This window comes from Anomalospiza imberbis, chromosome 8 (genome assembly GCF_031753505.1).
Source record: "Anomalospiza imberbis isolate Cuckoo-Finch-1a 21T00152 chromosome 8, ASM3175350v1, whole genome shotgun sequence".
Taxonomy (NCBI): Eukaryota; Metazoa; Chordata; class Aves; order Passeriformes; family Viduidae; genus Anomalospiza; species Anomalospiza imberbis.
Genome location: NC_089688.1, coordinates 28262701 through 28281504, shown reverse-complemented (window position 1 = coordinate 28281504; position 18804 = coordinate 28262701). Strand labels below are relative to the sequence as shown.

The window sequence follows — 18804 nt, the reverse complement described above, 5'->3', positions numbered from 1 at the left end:
AAAGTGACAAGGAAAGAGTGTTAAAAAACTAGTTACCCACATACTTACTGATCTAGGGTTTTTTTTTTAATTGATTTATTAAATGAACAGGTGTTTTCAAAACACATTAAAGAACATGAACTTTGCAATGCCTGTGAGATGATGCATAATATATACTAGTCCTGAATTCAAAGGTGTGTTGGAAATGGAAAAAGTTAAAATTAAGGAAAAAAAATCAAATTTGTTCAAAACAACATTCTTTTTGGCTCCTTAATTGACCCATAATATATTACAGAGTTTTTAATCCACCTAAAATTACAACAGTACTACTGCTTTTATTGTGTTTTTTTCAGTCAGACTGCTTCATAAAACATAAAGAAGCACACTGTGTTTGCTCTTAGAAGCTAAAGAAATTTCAGAAGGATTGACTTTTTTTAATAAATATTTGCAGTAATCTAATAATTTTTAATATTTCACCATCAATAGACCAGCCAATGTATAAAATCAATCTTTAATTCCATGACAGGAAAAGAGTTCTTGGTAGTTTGCATAATCGCTGCAGAAACGGTGGCTACTCTAATGGCACCATTGAGGCTGGAGGACTGTAGCATGTGCTGCAACACTGAAAATGCTGTTAAAGATGGATCATCCCCATTCCGTCATTGGCACAGTGTTTCTAAACTGTGACATCATTCTGCATGACACACGGAGTTGTTAGGAGAATAATGTGCTAAAAATAAAGAAAAATAAGCATATAAAATGAAGGATTCAAGCTGGGCACAAACAGCAAAGGTCAGCATGAAAACAGGGATAACCTCAGAGGTCTGAGGTTGGAATAGTAAAACAAAAGGAGTGAAAGTAGAGGCCTGCTTGAGACCCTGATCAAGCTCCAAGTGGCTCTGATGACACAAGCTTGTTTAACACGAGGAACAGAAGTGCAATTCATACGCCTGAGTAAGCCAGCTAATCTTGTTAGGGTATGCATTCATGTAAAATTAGTCTCTGCATCTCTGTCTGAAAGAAACACTTGGATCTTTTTAATTTTTAAAGCCTATGGCGGGAAACGATTGTGATCATTTAACAATCGGACTCTTTGCAGTTCAGAGCTGTTCTTGAGGGTGCTGCAGCCCACACTGCCAACCCAACAGTGGTCAAGCTGAACTCATTTGGTCTGACTCCCTGTGTGCTGTGTTTCGCATTCTTGGAGCTCATTTCTCTGCTAAGGCTTCCTGACAGAAACCTAACACACAGGCTGTGCCAGCTGCAATCCTGCCCATCGCAGAAAAAACCCTGATAAACTGTGGCAACAGAGAAATCCTGCTGCCCCAAGTCCCAGCATGATCACATAATTATTGACCACGTTCTCTTGACCGTTCGATTGCTAGTTCAGGGCCTTTTCTTATGATTATTCAGTGATTCAGTTATAAAAGACTTCGGTACAAATTACACATTTTAAATAAAAACATTTATTCAAGAGCAGAGTGTGTCACAGTAACTTAAAATAAAATCTGACTTGGGAATCTATGTGTTTATTATCACAGTAGCTATGCTGCTGGGCTTTTGTAGATTATCTGGCCCATGAGATTTCAGTAATGGGATGGCAAAAACACCCTAAGTAGCAGAGTAAGCAAATCTAGCCCAAACTTTCAGAGAAATTTAAAACTAAACATAGTGAAACAAACTAAAACCTTGCAATTTTTTATTAAACGAGGCGACTTTGCATGCTTGCAAGACACAAAGTAAACTATACTGGCCATTAGAACAGTGAATATTTCCTAAAAGTAATAAAACAAACTATAAATAGAAAACTGTATTACTCCAAGTGTTATAAGCACTCTTTTGTATACTCACTGTGGGTACTAAGATACAGATAATTATGATATGGTGGCTATTGCTGCTGCTAATTTAAAGGAGCAGGTGAATACAATGTAAATTTTCACTGATGTACCAAAGAGCTAAAATTTTCTGAACTGCTATATAACCTCTTTAGTATAAAATAAACAGTGGCAGATGGGTGTCTCTTATAACATCGACATCAAAGGAAACCCAAGACAATCTAAATCCACAGAAGTCGATGAAAGGATTCCTCAGTGAAAGAGGTCAGTATTCCAACAGCACAGAAAGACAGGAATTGTTCACAGAATAGTAACACTTCCTTTTTCTACCCCCACTGGACTGAAATATGCTTCTTTATCCTCTACACCACTTGTGTAGGCAGATATGAAGCATCTCTGTCAACCTGTGCCAATATTGCTCAACTGTTATCTTGAAGATCTGGTAAGAGAGAAGTAGCACAGACTTAATCTTCCTTAAATCCATATTAACCATGACAGATATACTTTCCATGTGCAACAGTTCCATTTGGTAGTTGTTTTCTTTGGTCTATTCTTGAACTTTCGACTCTTTTCCACTGTTTGTTCAGGAAAATTTTAACAAATGTAAAATAGCTGCAGTAAGAGAGGAAGAGAATAGAACTGAGGCTCCAAACATTTAGGAAAATCTGACTGCATGGCAAATTGATGCATGATCAATAACAGAGAGACGGAGAGAAACACATTATAGAAACACATTGAGAAATATTCCAGATGTCAGCAACACTAAGCCTCAGATGTCAGATAACAACTGTAGGAATACACTCACACTCCGATGTTCAGCTCTACTTTGGGCTGAAGGTTGTTACTATTCTCTTTTTAGCAAATAATATTTGCTAAGATGAATTTGAATACTGTGGCTTTTTCCTTTGGTTTTTTGATAGTGACACAGAAAGTTAAAATTGGATGTTTTCTCACAAGTGCTCATTCCTGAAGGTAAAATTGAGTTGAATGTGGCATAATTTTATGTTTGCATACTTCCAATTACAAAATTATATATTATTTACAAGGATTGTATATAGTTTTAGATATCTTGTTCAAATATTTTCTTGTGTAGGTTATGTGTTTCAGCTAGAAAAGAAAATGAATCAATCAAATAATTGTTAAAAAGGTTTTATAGAAGCAAAATTCAATAGAACATTAAGTCCAAAAGTTTTATAGAGACAAATCTGTCAAACTACGTGAGTATTAAAAAAGAATAGGTGAAATTAATGACAAGTTCTATACAATATTTTTATAATAGATCTTGTGGAATTTACATACCAACTTAAAAGTTTCCAAAATATACTATGCCAGTTTACTCAGCAGTTTGATTTAATTCCAGATTCCTTCTGATCTTTCAGAGAAATAAGGGATGTCCCTGATGAATAAGCAAGAGGATGTCCTAAAACCTTGATGTATGCAAGGAAGTCACAGCAGCAAGATAAACTCTCTGCAATGGCTTTGATGCTGACAATGCCTTTCAGCAAAGGACTACCCAGACCACCAAGGAGATGCAGGCTAGGATCAACCCACAGCATCTGAAGCCCCAGAGGAAACCAGATTATGATGTCTCCATTGTGAAAAAAAGAAATTATTAGCATGCATTTCCATTAAAAACAGATTAAATATTTTTGTTCATACAAATGGAAAATACCCCCGTTAAAAAACTCAAAAGAATCTGTCCCATTTCAAGTCCTACTTATTGGATGTGAAAAACCAATAAACACTTTCATCATTTCCATGCATGTTGTTAGACACACTTTAAAAATCTGAAAAGAAGGCCAGTTTTGCCACTTTCAGGAATATCTATTCTATCAAAAGTTACAATATCCACATGATTAAGATCCTGCTACTTGGATGGAATAAAATGCACAACACATAAATTACATTCAAGCAGATTTAATGAAGCTTTGATTTGTGGGATTTGTCCCCTGACAGTTCGTTTTCCTTCACTCATAAGAATATCAGATTCCCTTGGGTTCTCTTTGTGAGTCCTGATGTGTCAGGTGTCAGGGATGGGTTATTGCATCTCTGCACAGAGTGGTTTGTTGGTTACTGCCAAACACAACATGTGTTGCTGTGTTCTGATCTCTCCCTCTATGAGAGAAATAGGATGAGTCTCAGTCTGCTAAATAGCCACTTATTTGCCTCACATTTGTTGAAGCTCATCTTTGCTATTTCTCCTTTTTTTTTTTTTTTTTTTTTTTTTTTTTTTTTTTTTTTTTTTTTTTTTTTTTGTCCAGAAATTGATATTTATCAACAGCTCCTAAAATTTTTAGGAGGATACAGAGAAAGATCACCCTGTTTCCCGAGTCTAAAATTTGTGAGAAGGTTCTCTGAAGACACACATTAGCCAGCATTCCTTGAAGTGCTCACAGTTCCTCTCTCAGCTCAGCAGTGATATTCCAGAGCTGGTCACTCAGAGTGACAGGAAGCCCCCTGAAGTAGGAGAGTGGCACTGACAGGCTGTGCAATGCCACCAGCTGACGTCTGCACGGCAGCAAAGGTCCGAGCTGACAGAGCCTGACCCCTGTCACTGCCGTGCTGCAGGAGGCTACAGGACAGCTGCAACAGTCTGCTGCCATAAGAAAAGCCACTCAATGCAAATAAGATGTTTCCTGGTAAAAAACCACTTTTTGACCCTAATTATGAATGGAAATCTCTCTGCTTCTCTCTCTGCTACATCTGTATACTATGGAAAATCAATGGAAATCACAGAACAGAAATCTTTAATTTACTGCCAAGTATATTTGGCATTAACATTTGATATTTAACACATTCATCCAATAATTTGTGTTCTAATCTTGCTAACATTGGTTTCTCAAAAGGGCTGGAATTTGCAAATTTTTTTTAACCATAAGAAACACCCTTATACTACACTTTCTGCCACCGGTGTTCTTCTGCCTGTCTGGACTTATCAAAGAATGCAAGCTGGTAGCAGTATTCCACATATGTTCACTTTGTATAATCCCCAAAAAACAAAGGAGCTCAGAACTGCAAACAAATTGAATTAATTTCTTCATAGACCATTTGCAGCATTTTCTTTTTGTGGGTAGCAGGAAGAAACACTGGCTTTGCTTACAAAATTTTGATTTAGTAAAATCTTTATCATAATCTTGTACTTTTTGCATGTTTAAAGCATGCTTTTGATTACCCCAACTATAGAAAACAGCAAAAGCAATACACCCAGCACAAGATACACAGATTTTCAGTGATATATTAATCCTTGTTTTTTCCTGATCTGAAACAATATTAAAGGATAAACTAGCATAATGTGTATGTCTCTAAAAACAAGAGGTACTGCAAGCTGTTCTGTATCAAAACATGTGAAATGTGCTATGCATAAATGAAAGGCAATTATTCATGGTTATGACAATACTAATTAAAAATTAAACAAATTGCAGAGTCATTCTGATGCAAGTAAGGTTACCTGAGTATCTGCTGTGGCCACTAAAAGAACAACAGCAGCACAGGCAAAGCCACATCAGCATGTGGCAGGTGGAGAAGGACAGAGGAAAGGTGAAAGAGCACCTGAGAGAATTGGCTGCGAGTGAACACAGTCTGATTCAGGGAAAAAAAAAACAACTGTGTGGGTTTGCTTGACATAAAACTGAGCAAAAAGTGGTAGGTGCCTCTATGAGGATTCAACAATGTGTAAAATAGATCTATCTCCCTCAGTGAGCAAACAGGTAAAGTGGGTATTTAGCCACAAGCACACAAATTTCAGCAAGTTCTCACCTATACACTGGAAAACATGCCCCCTTGCACAATGTCTGAAGAGCAAATCACAAGTTGGGGTGGGGAAAGTATCAATGTAGCATCACTGAAAATAACAACCATTTTATCCCAACAGATGGCCAAGTGGCAATATAATGCTTTGTTAACTTTGTACCAAGGGCACCAAGCATTTGTGCCTTTCTACCTACCTGAAAGGAAAAAACAAAACAACACCACACCCCAAAACCCTAAATCCATGAGCTATTTTTATATCAGGAAGAATTGTTGTTATTCCCCCTCCCTCTTAGTAAGGTATGCTTTATGAAACCCAGGTGATGACATTTCATTGCATCCAATGAAGGCATGCAGAGCACTGCAGCAGGTTCCATCCTGCCCAACAATGAATAACAGAATCATTTGCAATTATGTCAGTGTGTTGTTCTTACAGTGAACATGCCATCTAAAGCATGTGTGGTATGGATGTGAAAGGTGATGAGGACATCAGTCCAGGTAAAAGGGCAGATTCAACTCTCCCTGAAATTACCAGGACTTCATAAATTTAATGTAATTCGTTTTGGACCAAATTACTATACATAAATCCTCAAATAAACTTGCTACAATTGTAGGCAATTGATAAAAAAACAGAATAAAGGGACATGAACACTGTGTGCAAAGCAAATTCACTGGGAACTGTAGCTAAGTATCTTAGCTGCCTTTGATATATCCCATTTTAAGAGTAAACAATTGTTCAGTTATCAGTGATGTCAATTTCTGAAGGTTTAAACATTGTGTATCCAAAACTATTAATTTTTAAAGGACACAATCCAAAATATTATGTGATGCTGGTTAAGTCTATTTCTCTGTACTGAAAGAAAAATACCAATTAATACTGAACATAAGAACTTCAAAACATCTCAAAGTTTCAAAATATCTGATAAATATGCATAATTTCATTCTAATGTTTTAAAATCAGAACAAATGCCTGCCAAAAGCAATTCAGAACAGCACAAAATATTGCTTCAGGTATTAAAATGCCTGCTGCACTAGTAACTTTCATTTACATTTTTTTTAAAAAGCCATGCTATGAAAAAACAAAAATAGATTTCCAAGGTGCATTGTAGAAATGTTCTGAACCTCTGAATCACCAGATAAAAGTTCTCAAAGATCAGTGCTCATTTCTTTGTGGAATCTACAATTAAATTGAACATATAAATCATACCAATTACATAAAATATGGAGAGTGTATATGGTTACAGATGTAAAATGAAACTATTTACCTATGAAGACTCTTCAGATATTTTTAGTTCTACTGTTGAATAAAATTACTCTGCAGTGGCAGAGTTTGCCACAGAGCTTACTCCCCTGACATAAAGTTGGGTTTCAGGCTTGCACTCCCAAAATTCATTTTTAAAGGATAAGAAAACACACAAAAGATGAAAAAAAAAAATTAATAGAGTTAAAGTAGCAAATGGAAAGTTTAAAATCTAATTTGAAAGGGGAGCTGACTCTCTCCCAAGCTATTGAACATTTATTGGATACAATATGCAGTGAAATGGAATCAAACTCCATATTAAATTCAGGATGCAGCCTAGGTTGGGATATTAATAATCTCTTCTAAGAAAAGCAAATGAACCTATGGAACAGGGGAAGTTTTAAGGGTGAGGGTAGGAAAGGGTGAACATTGCAGTTCATTTACCACGTCAATGACCAGAGCCCAGGGATCTCCCCAGAACCAAACTTCAGGAGCTTCTCCCACAGAGACACAAGCTGAAGGTCACAAGTGTTTATTGGTATTTTTTTCAGTCCTTCAGTCCACTTATGTGGTGTCTTTCTTGGGGGTGAGGGGTTGTGGGTGGGGGATTGATCAGGTGTTTTTCAGATTATGGCATAGCCATAAATGCATATACAGAGATACAAGGGTAAGCAGTGAGAAATTTTCATCACATATTGCTCCCAGTTTATGCTACTTTCTACATTACAGGGGAATCCCTATGGGAATTTTAGGGATCTAAATCAAATTTCAGACCTCAATGCAAAGGTCTGCTGCTCCAGAGGGCAATGCAAGCCTCCTGCCAGCCCCAGCTGCCCCTTTCTTTTGCCAACAGACACTTTCTGTGCATAGGACAGACACCGAGACACAGCACTGGCAGATACATTTATACACTCAAGTGGCTTAAGCTGCAGAAGCAAATAATAGTGGGAAGATTATGTAGGGAAAAAATTCTAAATTCACCCCTAACATCAAATAAAATGATGGGATGAGAGTTTCCTGCATTCTCCCATTCACCTGTACTCCTCCAGAAAATGCATTAACTTGAAAGAAACAATCTTGCTAGCTATTACTGAAATTCATTTTAATAAGCTGCAACTTGGTGTTTTCTTATTTAAGCCATGTATTACAGTTTTATTCTTCCATTTCTGCTTTGCTTCACATTCCTCTGTATGTGTGCCTCTAATGAGGAGACAACTTTTAAAATTAAAAGCATTAATAAAATGCAGCTAGTAGATATTAAAAAAAAAAAAAAAAAAGTCAGACGTGAATAAGCATCTGGGGACCTGAATAGTTATTTATTTTATTCCAAAAGCTTCCAGCAAAAGAGCTGTTTCTGGAGAATTAAAGGTATAATCCTCTACCAATGCACTGACAGATACTTTATGGCTGGTGCCTTTTTTGATAGTATATGCTTTTAAGCCATTCATACCAGTAAGAAAATATAAGTTTCCCACCCAAATGATGTAAATCTCTTTCTATTGGAACTATTTTGAAGTTCCTTTTATTCCCTCCCTTTGAGTGGATAATAAACCATGGCTTGCTCAACTGTGTAGCATAAATGAAACATGGAAATACCATTCCTTGTGGTCATGTTCAACCCTTATTTTGATCCCTGTCAGTAAGGAGAGCCCTAAGGACTCAAGTCCAAATTTAAGGAGGTCAAGAGACCTCAGTTTCCCACTGCCCTTCCTGCACTGATCCTGGGTAGTAAGGCAAGTGCTCTTCTGGCAGAAGCCAACAATATTGTGCTGCTGCATCCTCTCTTCTTCATTACACCAAGTTGCACCTTTTGTCCTCTTAAACCTTTTGTATGGTGATTTTGACAGTCAAGAAGCAGTTTAATCTTTCATTATTATTGTGTACCAGCAATGCACTTGGGCAAAGGCAGTGCTTTCTCTAAAGAGTCATCAATCTAGAGAAATCATTTTGACAATTGATTTCAAGCATAACAGCCAAAAGGCAGAGGCCTTTTAGAAGTGCCAATTTTAACAAAACACAACACAGCTGAGATGTGTTTCATAAGAGTATATTCAAGCACTAACAAAATAGAAAAGATAACTAATGATGAACAACAGAAAGGAGAAACAGATGTATCTGATGGGAGAGGGAATGGGAACAGGGGAAAAATCAAAGATAACAGCTATACAATCAAAATCAGGAGGACAAGGAAAGAAAGATATAAGATCAATTAAATATGCTTATTAGAACCTCTTCCCATATTTCTGGCAGAGACTAACAGTATAAGAATGAGTACAGCTGTACAAGTTTGTCATTTACTTGGAGAGGCTCCTCATGAAAAAGCTTTGTCATAGCTAATCTTTCTTCTGGGAGCTTTCTGAATAAGTAGCAGATAGATTTGAATACTTGTGTAAAAAATAGTAAGGAGAACAGAATCAGAGCTAAACACAAAAGTAGTGTTCTTACAGCATGATGATACAAATAAAGCAGTATTTCTAGAGAAATATTTCTTCTGGGAGAATGACATTTCATACCAATATCATGGAAAGACGTGCCATTCTTAAAAAACTTGGGGTTTCAGCATTATGTTCTTTCTATTAAAAGATAAAAACCAAACAGAGCCCCACTCAATTAAGGATGAGTTTCCATTTTGAATAGATTATGATTACAAACTCCCTAAGACATCAGGAAGATGTATTTTTTCCTTATCTAACCAGTGGGTCCCAGTGTATAAAGCCACACAATCTCTTCAGAGACTGGCACTAAGTATGCTGGCCTCACACCCACAGAACAATGACCTGCTGCAAAACACGACTGGACTCGAATTTGCAGAGTTACTCCCTTGTTATCACTCACAGCAGCCATTCAGCATCAAAGGCACCTTCACTTAGGATTCAACAAACATTTATCTTGAAGAAGAAACTGTAAAGTACGTTAATGAAAGGTATTAAATATGCTCAACAGCTAAAATGGGAATGAAACTCTCCAGAACTTCAGAACTTTGTTCGTTATTATCAAAAGCACATAAGCACCACTTGACAAACTTTAATGTGAGCATGGTATGGGGGGAATGTGTCACTGTGTAATTTTGTTGAGCTAAAACATTACTCTAATTTAATCAGACAAAAAAGCCCTATTTATAATTTGATTCACTATCTTTCACAAACAATTTTACTTTCCTACCTTTTCCTTTTGTTCACTTAATTGCTAGATTGTTTTAAGAATGTATGAAGATCAAAAGCTGATTTTATGGCACTTTGAGGTGTGAAAATCAAAGACAATCATAAACAAAAGATTATTAAAAAAATAGCTTTTTGCTCTTCAAAAATAATCTTTTTTTAGATTGTGTTTTTTTTTTTTTCCTGATTAACTATTTCTGAATGGTGTGAACTACAAACTGTGTTGGATTCTTCAAAGCAGTCACACCCACCTGATGTAAAGCACAGCAGAGGCAGGTACAGAGAGCTGCAATATGAAGTCACAGTGCACACTGAACTGTTTTGTGGCTCTTGTGTATCTCAATGTTTTTCAAATGCTGGAAGTCTTATATACAATTTGCTGATGGAGCATAACACTTTCAAGATAAGAGCAGCTCAAATAATTGTAAAGGGCAAAGTTTTAACCCCACTAAAGCAATGGGAAATTCAGTAACAGCTGCCATAGGATTCCCCTTCTTGTAGATTTATCTATTTAAAATTTTAGTCTGCCTCCTAGAACATGCAGAAAAAGCACTAAATGTAGGAGTTATGCCAGCATGTTCCTCATTTCCTTGTTACCCATTTGGGCCATGGTATTACAGCGACATGGAGAAAGGCACATGCTTTCTGTTTGTGATGTTCCAGGCTCATCCCACAAGGCAGAACTCACTGGCAACAACAAATGCTTTGTTCAGTGACTGTTTAGCTATATTCTGAAAATATTTATTGCATCTTTTTTTTTTAACAGTAATGCAAGGGCACTGATGAGTCGGTAAAACTACCTCAACAACAGCTCTGGGGAAAATACTGCCCTGAGTAAATCAGGCAAAAGTTTTTATACAGAAACAAATGTGTGAACAAATCAATGTTTTTCACATGAAATGGGAAAAAACCCAATTGATTTCCTAGAAACACCAATAACATGTCTTTGACAGACTTCAGTGTCAAGTACCTACTTCAACTGGTGCAGAGCAGTCCAGTGAACGCTGTTTTTGAAATTCAGTGCTTCCAACACTGATAACAGAGGGCCAAGTCCCACTGGGGGACTAAGCCTACAAGAAGCAGAATCTCTGATCAGAGGAACATTTTGTAAACACTTACACTACTTTCCCACCTGGAGGACACTGAGCAAGCAGTATGAAAGTGCTGCATGACAGCTGGCTGCCTGAGGCCTCCCTCCATCGTGCGGAGAAAAACAAAGCCAGGATTTTTACACATATATATCCTGCAGCTCATGTTGGTAAGAATCAAACAGGAAAAGAAAGGAATTTAAGCCCCACCAGACACAAACAGATGATATTTCCCTTCTCTTGGAGTGAGGAGAGCCATCAACCATGAATCTGTGTACTGGGATGCTGTAGGATGGAGCAGTAAATGGGCACTTACTGAGTGTAAGAATTGGGATGCAATGAAAAAGTGAATACAGCGCTCAACTTGGTAGCAGAAATAGCATCTGCAAAATATATGGATTAGAGAAAGATCTCTCAAAGATAGCAGAAACTTTTCAAAATAATGTCAGTCTGACCTGAGCAGGATGCTAGCAAAATAGAGGGATATAAACTCTTTTATAAGTCATAGCTATGAATGTGAATTTTATGTGGGTTGACAGGAAAATTTTTGACTGTATCAACTACTAGAAAAATCTATTTACTGCTCAGATGATAGACTATATTTCTTCATATCCTATTTTGCTTGCAATCTAGCTAAATCACTTTATTTCTTTATGTTAAAAATGCATATTTACTTGCTTCTTCCACCAAAAAAAAAGTTTAATCTAAATGAAGCTGCTTACCTTCCACTAAAAGTGAGCTTTTTTTCAGCCTGAAGAGAAATATCTTTGTCAAAAAAAAAGTTTCGTAATAGCTTTTACACCACAGTATTTTTTTCAGTTTGAAATTTTCCAGAAAAAAAAAATTTAAAAGCAAATTGTAGGTGTTTTATTCATTTGTCATTTGAATGCATTCCACTTGATAAAAAAATTTAAAGCAATTAAATAAAGTTAGGATTTAGCTTTTGCATCACACTAGGCATGATTCAAATATTTTACCCTAAACCATTTTTAGGGACAAACAACACGGAAAACCTAATAACATATTCAAATACTGGTGATATCCCAAGCATTGCATTTCAGGAACACAAATGTCCTAAATTAACACAACATTAATTTGAATTAGAATTTGCATTTGTGAGATATTTTGCTCAAATTATATGATTTTATGCAATTTTCTATCAAAGATTCAAGATAAAAGGAAAGCCAAAGGTTATATGTAAATTGGTTATTATACAAGGAAAGAAAGCATGTTTAAATTATGTTAGTTGCATGTCAGAAAACAACAAACCATTCTGAAACTAGTGAAAATATAATGTGTTTTCCATCTGTAGGATAAATATCATCTGCCATAGGATACAGGAAAGCAAGAAAAATGACTCACAAACATGCAGCAGCCACCTTTTATAAGAATTCTGTATATGTGCTAAACAGTGCTGTTGCAAAAATATATATTTTAAAATACTGGTGAGACTGGTTCAGTTAAAGGAAAATCAGAATAATTGCAAAAGTATGTATGACCTAAAAAAAAAAAAAAATCAACCAAAAAGCCAAAACAAACAAAACCCCAAGCAAAACAACAAAAAGCTTGCTCAATTTCTCATCTATGTGTGTTTTTCGATTTGAAACTCAAATAAGCTGTCTTGCCTTGCCTGCCACTCGTACAGGAAAACCAGTAGAACTACACAGTGAAGGGGATGTAAGGTGCAAAACAAATAATCCAGCCCAAATCATGAAATGAAAAATGAAAAAAAAAAAAAAAAAATCCACGGGGTCCTTCAGTCACTGGGATGGACAGCATGGATATGAACTTAAATGGCATAAGAGGTAAGGGGCTATTTTTGACCCTGATTTTCTAGTATCTGAAATTTTGTAAAGTTTAACCATGGTACATGACATCAATAACTTCAAAGGCTGCATCTATGCAAATGAGATTTGTAAAGAAGAAAGCTGCTTCTTAAAAGACTTTTTAATGCAAAAAATATGATGGAATATCTGGATAATTACTTGCCTTTATCACCATTTGGGACATAGTTTTGAAATGAAAGTATAAATATCAAATTAATGTAGATTTTTAAATAGCCTTTAATGAGGAAGTGCAGGTGCTATTAGAGCACTACTGTGGATTTTTGGTGCTGCAGTGTCATATCATGTAGCCCTAGTCTAAGAGAAATTCTGGCTGCCTCATCCCTGGAAGTCCTCAAGGCCAGGCTGGACAGGGCTTGGAGCACCCTGCTCCAGTGGAAGTTGTCCTTGCCCATGGCACAGGAGTTGATGATGTTTAGAGATCCCTCCCAAACCAACCCATTCTGTGATTCTATAGCAAATAAAATGCTCCTGGTTGTACAAAATACTCTGACTTCAAGTGGGTTTTTTAAAACATAAGATCATAAGGCTAAAAGAGACCTACAGAGACTGCCAAAGGACTCCCCACCACCCTGCAAAGGCATATCCAGGTCTTCTAATTTCTGTCCTGTATTTGCCCATCCCACTCCTAAAGGCTTACACTGACAAAGTGTCTGCAATGTCAGAGATTATCTATTGCAGAACTACACTACTCATATCGTTATAATTTATTAATTTTCATTGTATCACCTGAATGTTCTTTGCTGCAACATGGGCACTTCGTTTCTCATCCTTTCTACAACAGATTCAGATAAATGCATTATTCCATTCCCCATCTTCAAGGCTGTTATCACATCTCTCCATGATCTTTTATGCTATGCAAGTATAAACAGACACACTTTTCCACTTCTCTCCTCTGAACATTTCCAAATGTTCCACAGACTTTTTGAACTGTTGTGTCTAGGCTCTCCATGATCTCCACTTAAGGCCATATTCAGTAAAGGACAAGAATTAGATGTCTTACAGTTACATATGCAAGCCAGAAATATATTCCTTTTTTTGAAGCTAGATTGCTGTTGACTTATATTCAGCTTGTGAACCTTTCAAAGCCATTGATCAGCTCTGAGGAATTGTAGCACAGTCAGCTTTTTCTTTGTGCTGTTTCTATGAAGATGATTATTTCTACCAGATTATTTCTAAAACTTGCTTTCACCAGTATGGATATTGCTTCCAATTTCTAAATTTTGTTTTGAAGCCTGGTCCTGCATGCAACACACTCCTGACCCAGCTCCTCCTATGCAAACTGATTAGATGCAATCACCAGTTGCATGACTCAGGTCATTAAAAACACTGATGAGTTCTGGAGCTAGGACAAAGCTTTCAAGGGGCTAATGCAGTCCACACATAGTTAACCCCTCATTTCACTGATAATGAAAATCTGATTATAGGGTTTTCACCAGTTTTGCACCTACTCCACAGCCATGTAATCATGGCAATGCTTCCTTGCCTCCCCTATTAAAGAATCCTGGGATAGATTTTTACAGTCTTTTTCTTTTTTCATAGATGTTCACAAACAGCTTAGCTTTTATTGACGGATGTTTCTGGGAACTCACTAATTCTCTGGCTCCTCTTTTCCTCCCTTTCCACTGAGATGATTTATGTTCATCGTTTTCTGTAAACTGACAGCACACTGGATGCTCTAATCAGAGGTGGACATTTTCTGCATGGGTGATTCAGTCATGAACAACATTAACAATGGGGACTTGCTTTCCATGTGAATGTGGAAAGGGACAAGTTAATTATATTATACTTAATAATATACATAATATTATATTATATTATATATATATATATAATTTTATATAATATATTATACTATACTGAATATTTTTACTGGACGCTGTTAAGGTATTAAGTCAAAAGGTGGTGTGCCTGATACTTGGACATGGGTCACACATGCAGGGATACAGTATTTTTCTAACATGTATGTTCCCACTCTTCTGGAAATATTATTCCTTAACTTTGTGAAGACAAAAAATTATTATGCTAGGCAAAAAGCTGTGTAGAATCAGTACTGTGCATCATTAACATATTCAGAAAGCATAAAACCCTAAGAAATGGGTGATTGATTTTAATTAAGATGAAAATCAAACACATACAAGATATTTCATACCTTCATAATGTATTTTAGCAAATATTGAAATATGTATGAAATATAATACATTAAAGTAACAGATTGTATTTCACATGTTTGTATCTCTTCACCCATAAAAATATAGGAGACAGATTTAATGTCCATTTCACTCCTTTTTCCTGCCTAAATGAACAGAAACCTAAATAAATTGCCTAGGGACAAAGGGTTATTACAGAATAAAGCAAAACAGTCATCAAAGTCCCCCAATTTATACCCACAGAATCTTTAATGAAAACTGTATCACCACAACCTGTACAACTGTTTGTGTGCCACAGGTGAGGAACTGATGGCCCAGGCAGTGAAGGAATTGGCAAAAAGGCACCTACAACACCAGAAAGGAAAGGATTGACTTCCAAACCCAAACTTCTCCCAACTGGGAAATTGTATTTCCCCGCCTCCCTTAGTACTTCTGACCATGGCTGCACAAATATAAAAGGCTAAGAAGCTACAGCTATTTAAGTCTCTGATAAGTCTTAATTAACTGGGATTTTCAAAATGTATGTGAAGCAGAAAAAAAAACATAACAAGCTCAAGCTACAGGATTCATTGTGGTTTCAGTTTTGCTAATTGCATGTTGGTCAATTGACTGCCAAAGCAGTCTGGGCTAATTTACTGATGTCACAATTTAACTGCCGTGGTGCACTCGACCCAATGAATCCCAAACAAAATATCAAATCATATTCTGTTTTCCAAAATTTACTTGTGTAAAAATTGAATGGCAGGGATAAAAATAATCATCTATTCAAATATTCATATTCCCTATCTTACTTTTGCTACTATACAACTGTACTAAAATAACATTACATTAATTTTAATTAAGTTTTGCATTTCAAAGCATTTTTTCCACACATAGTATTTTTATGCAACTTCTGTCAATACTTGAAGATAAAAGGAAAGCCAAAGGTTATATGTTAATTATTAATTATCTGTTGAAAATAATGTAATGAGCTTGGTTTATATCAGGCCACACTAACACTCAACTATTGTTTGTAAACTGCTGGAGCAATAAAAAATATAGCTCCAGGAAGGATAAACATTCCATTATTAGATCCTTGGAAAAGAATAACAGCCTTTTTGTAGGCTGTGTCATATACCCATGGGTTTTTTTAAAGTTCTATTTGATTGTGTATTTTTTTTGTTTCTTTTTTTGGGGGGGTTGTCTGGATTTTGTTTGCTCGTTTTTTGTGGGTTTTTTTTTATTTGATTTGGTTTCATTTGTTTGTTGGTTTTGGTTCCTTTTTTTTTTTGGGGGGGGGGGGGGGGGGGGCTATTGCCTTCTACCCAGAGAAAGGGAAGAAGCCTTGAAGGTGCCCAGATGAACTGCACAGCCAGTGTTTGCTCAAGAGGGATGACCCCAAGGAATGTTTGTGTGTACAAACATCTACAGAGAGTAGAGAAGTCCCCCATGGAATTTGTTGATAGCAACAACACTGACACTCACAGCAGTGAACACATTCTCCTGGCAGAGTAAACCAATTAATAGTTCAGGCACTGAAAAAAGAAGTTGGTGAACTTATTTAATTTCCAGCTGCATTGATCTTTGCATCTGCTTTGCATTGATTATTAAAGTTCCAACTTTAGCAGGGGGTCATCCACATAGGAGAAACTTCAGTACTTTCAATTTTTTTTTTGAAGGAGAAACAATTAGTCTGTATATTATCAACACTAACATGAAGAGATTAAAAGGTGGATGTGCTTATTTTACAAGTCAGCAACTATCCCTACTGGGCAAAGTGAAATGCAAACACTTTGGAAGAGATTCAGGAATTATATGAATCCCACCTTACTGCTATTCAATTGCACATGAATGTAAATGTAACTAAAAATCAGCTCTGAAAAAATATCAGGTATTTGCAAGGAAATGGATGTTTGTGGAAGCCGTAGCAAATGTTCCATAAACTACAAGCAATAAAAGTTATTGTTTGCATGATTTAATGTAATTTTTAGAGTACATGACTAACATTCAACTGTAAATAAACAAAACTTTAGGTAGAAAGGAAGAGCAGAGCAATAGAGAGGAACTATGTCTTCCAGGCTTAGACTTAAGAGTTATTTCCCTGTTCTTTGGGGGAAGGACAGTTCAGGACAGTTCACTTAGTTTCTTTTATGCTTCTCCCATTGCAGGTGACTCACCTTGGCTAAAGTTGCCCACCCAGTGCAACTAAAATTTCTGGAAACTCTGAGAAAAGCTATGGAGTATCTACAGAGGAGTATTTGCATTTTTCTCTTGAAGACACTGTAAATTGTTAAACCTTTTCATTCTCTCTTCATATCAGTTCTTGCAACATTTCTGTTCTTTGCAGCTAAATTCACTCTTTTCTTACAGGTCTTTGAGAAACAGAAGGTTTGTTTGTGTTTTAATAAGGGACAAAAAATTGATACTATGCTGCAAAGACAGAGGAAATACCAACATAAAGAAGACTCTTACCACTTTGGGCCAATATTCAACATCTGCTCTTTCTTTTTTGTTAGGAGACAGAAATGAATCATGTATTTTGGTGCAATCCTCTTTATTTACAAAGAACACATCCACCATCCTCATTCCTTTAGCACCGTGGAAACCAATTCAAATTACTTTTCTTGTCATAAATTCTAAAGGAGTTATCTGGCTTCTTCCCAGGGTCCCACTAAGGACTGCCTTTCTCATTGTCGGCTGCTTTTTGCTGACAGCTAGTTTGCTAAAAATTCTGCTAATGCTCTTATGTTTACAACCAGTCCCATGGAAAACTCTCAGACCATGTAGCTCAAAGCACCCCCAGGCTCTGCCAAGTGGCCACTTGCCTCAGGCAGTCTTTTTCATTAGGACCAGTTCTCTCTCTCTCTAAAATAACCTTAATTTTACCTTCATGTTGGCTTGAAAACTTACCCCAGTACACTTGCAAGAGTTAACCAGAGAGTAGGACTTACTATCACCATTATAAAATTAGCATTATCTCCAGAAGCAATTTATATTCATATTTAGAAAGCTCAACTTTGATAAAAAATTCTACTGAACAGAATATCACAACTATTAATTTTAAAGTACTGTTATCAGCAGTAAAAACTACATTCAAGCTTCCTTTCTATGCATATCCCAGGAACCACATATAATGAAACTAATTTATTTTGATTATTGCCTTTTGGGAATCTTCAGGCTAACTCCACTACACAAATATAAGAAGGAACTTTGGTTATTATGTTAAGAAAAGTGAACCATTTTCTTCTCGTGGTCATAAGTACATATAATAAAACACCTAGTTTCTTTCCCCTAATTTCTTTTTAATTAAAAACTCACAATTTTAATTTTAAAATCTGTTGTTGTCTGTTATCTTCTTTACCTTCTGAATTTTTGTGGAATGAAGAAACAGATCTGCTAGTAAGATTTCACAAATACTTTGTATCAGCTTTGCTTAATTCACTCCCCAACAGAAACTTTTTCAATATAATATTGAGTCTGTCACTGGCACCATTTAATACTTCCTTTTTTACAGAGAACAAACATGTTGTGAGCATTACCAATACAAGAATTAATCAGATGCTTGCTTTTATGAGATGACAGTATTATAAATACAGCCTCAATTTTACAAAACGAAAGCAAAGAAAGTGAAGAATAATTCTCAGTATGGGAGATTTGACTCAATGGGTTACTTGTATTGTTAACAAGAAGTCAGGTCCCCACAAGTATCAGAATATAAAGAGTGAACACTGTGAAAATTGGGCAGGATAAATTGTCATTTGGAAGTGCCTTTTATACTGACTGC

At 36.2% G+C, this 18804-nt stretch overlaps 1 protein-coding gene across 8 annotated transcripts in view; it reads right to left on the bottom strand.

Annotated features, from left to right (window-relative positions):
- ATRNL1 (attractin like 1) overlaps nucleotides 1–18804 on the bottom strand; it is a 431792-nt gene that overhangs the window by 175969 nt on the left and 237019 nt on the right. The window lies entirely within an intron of this gene.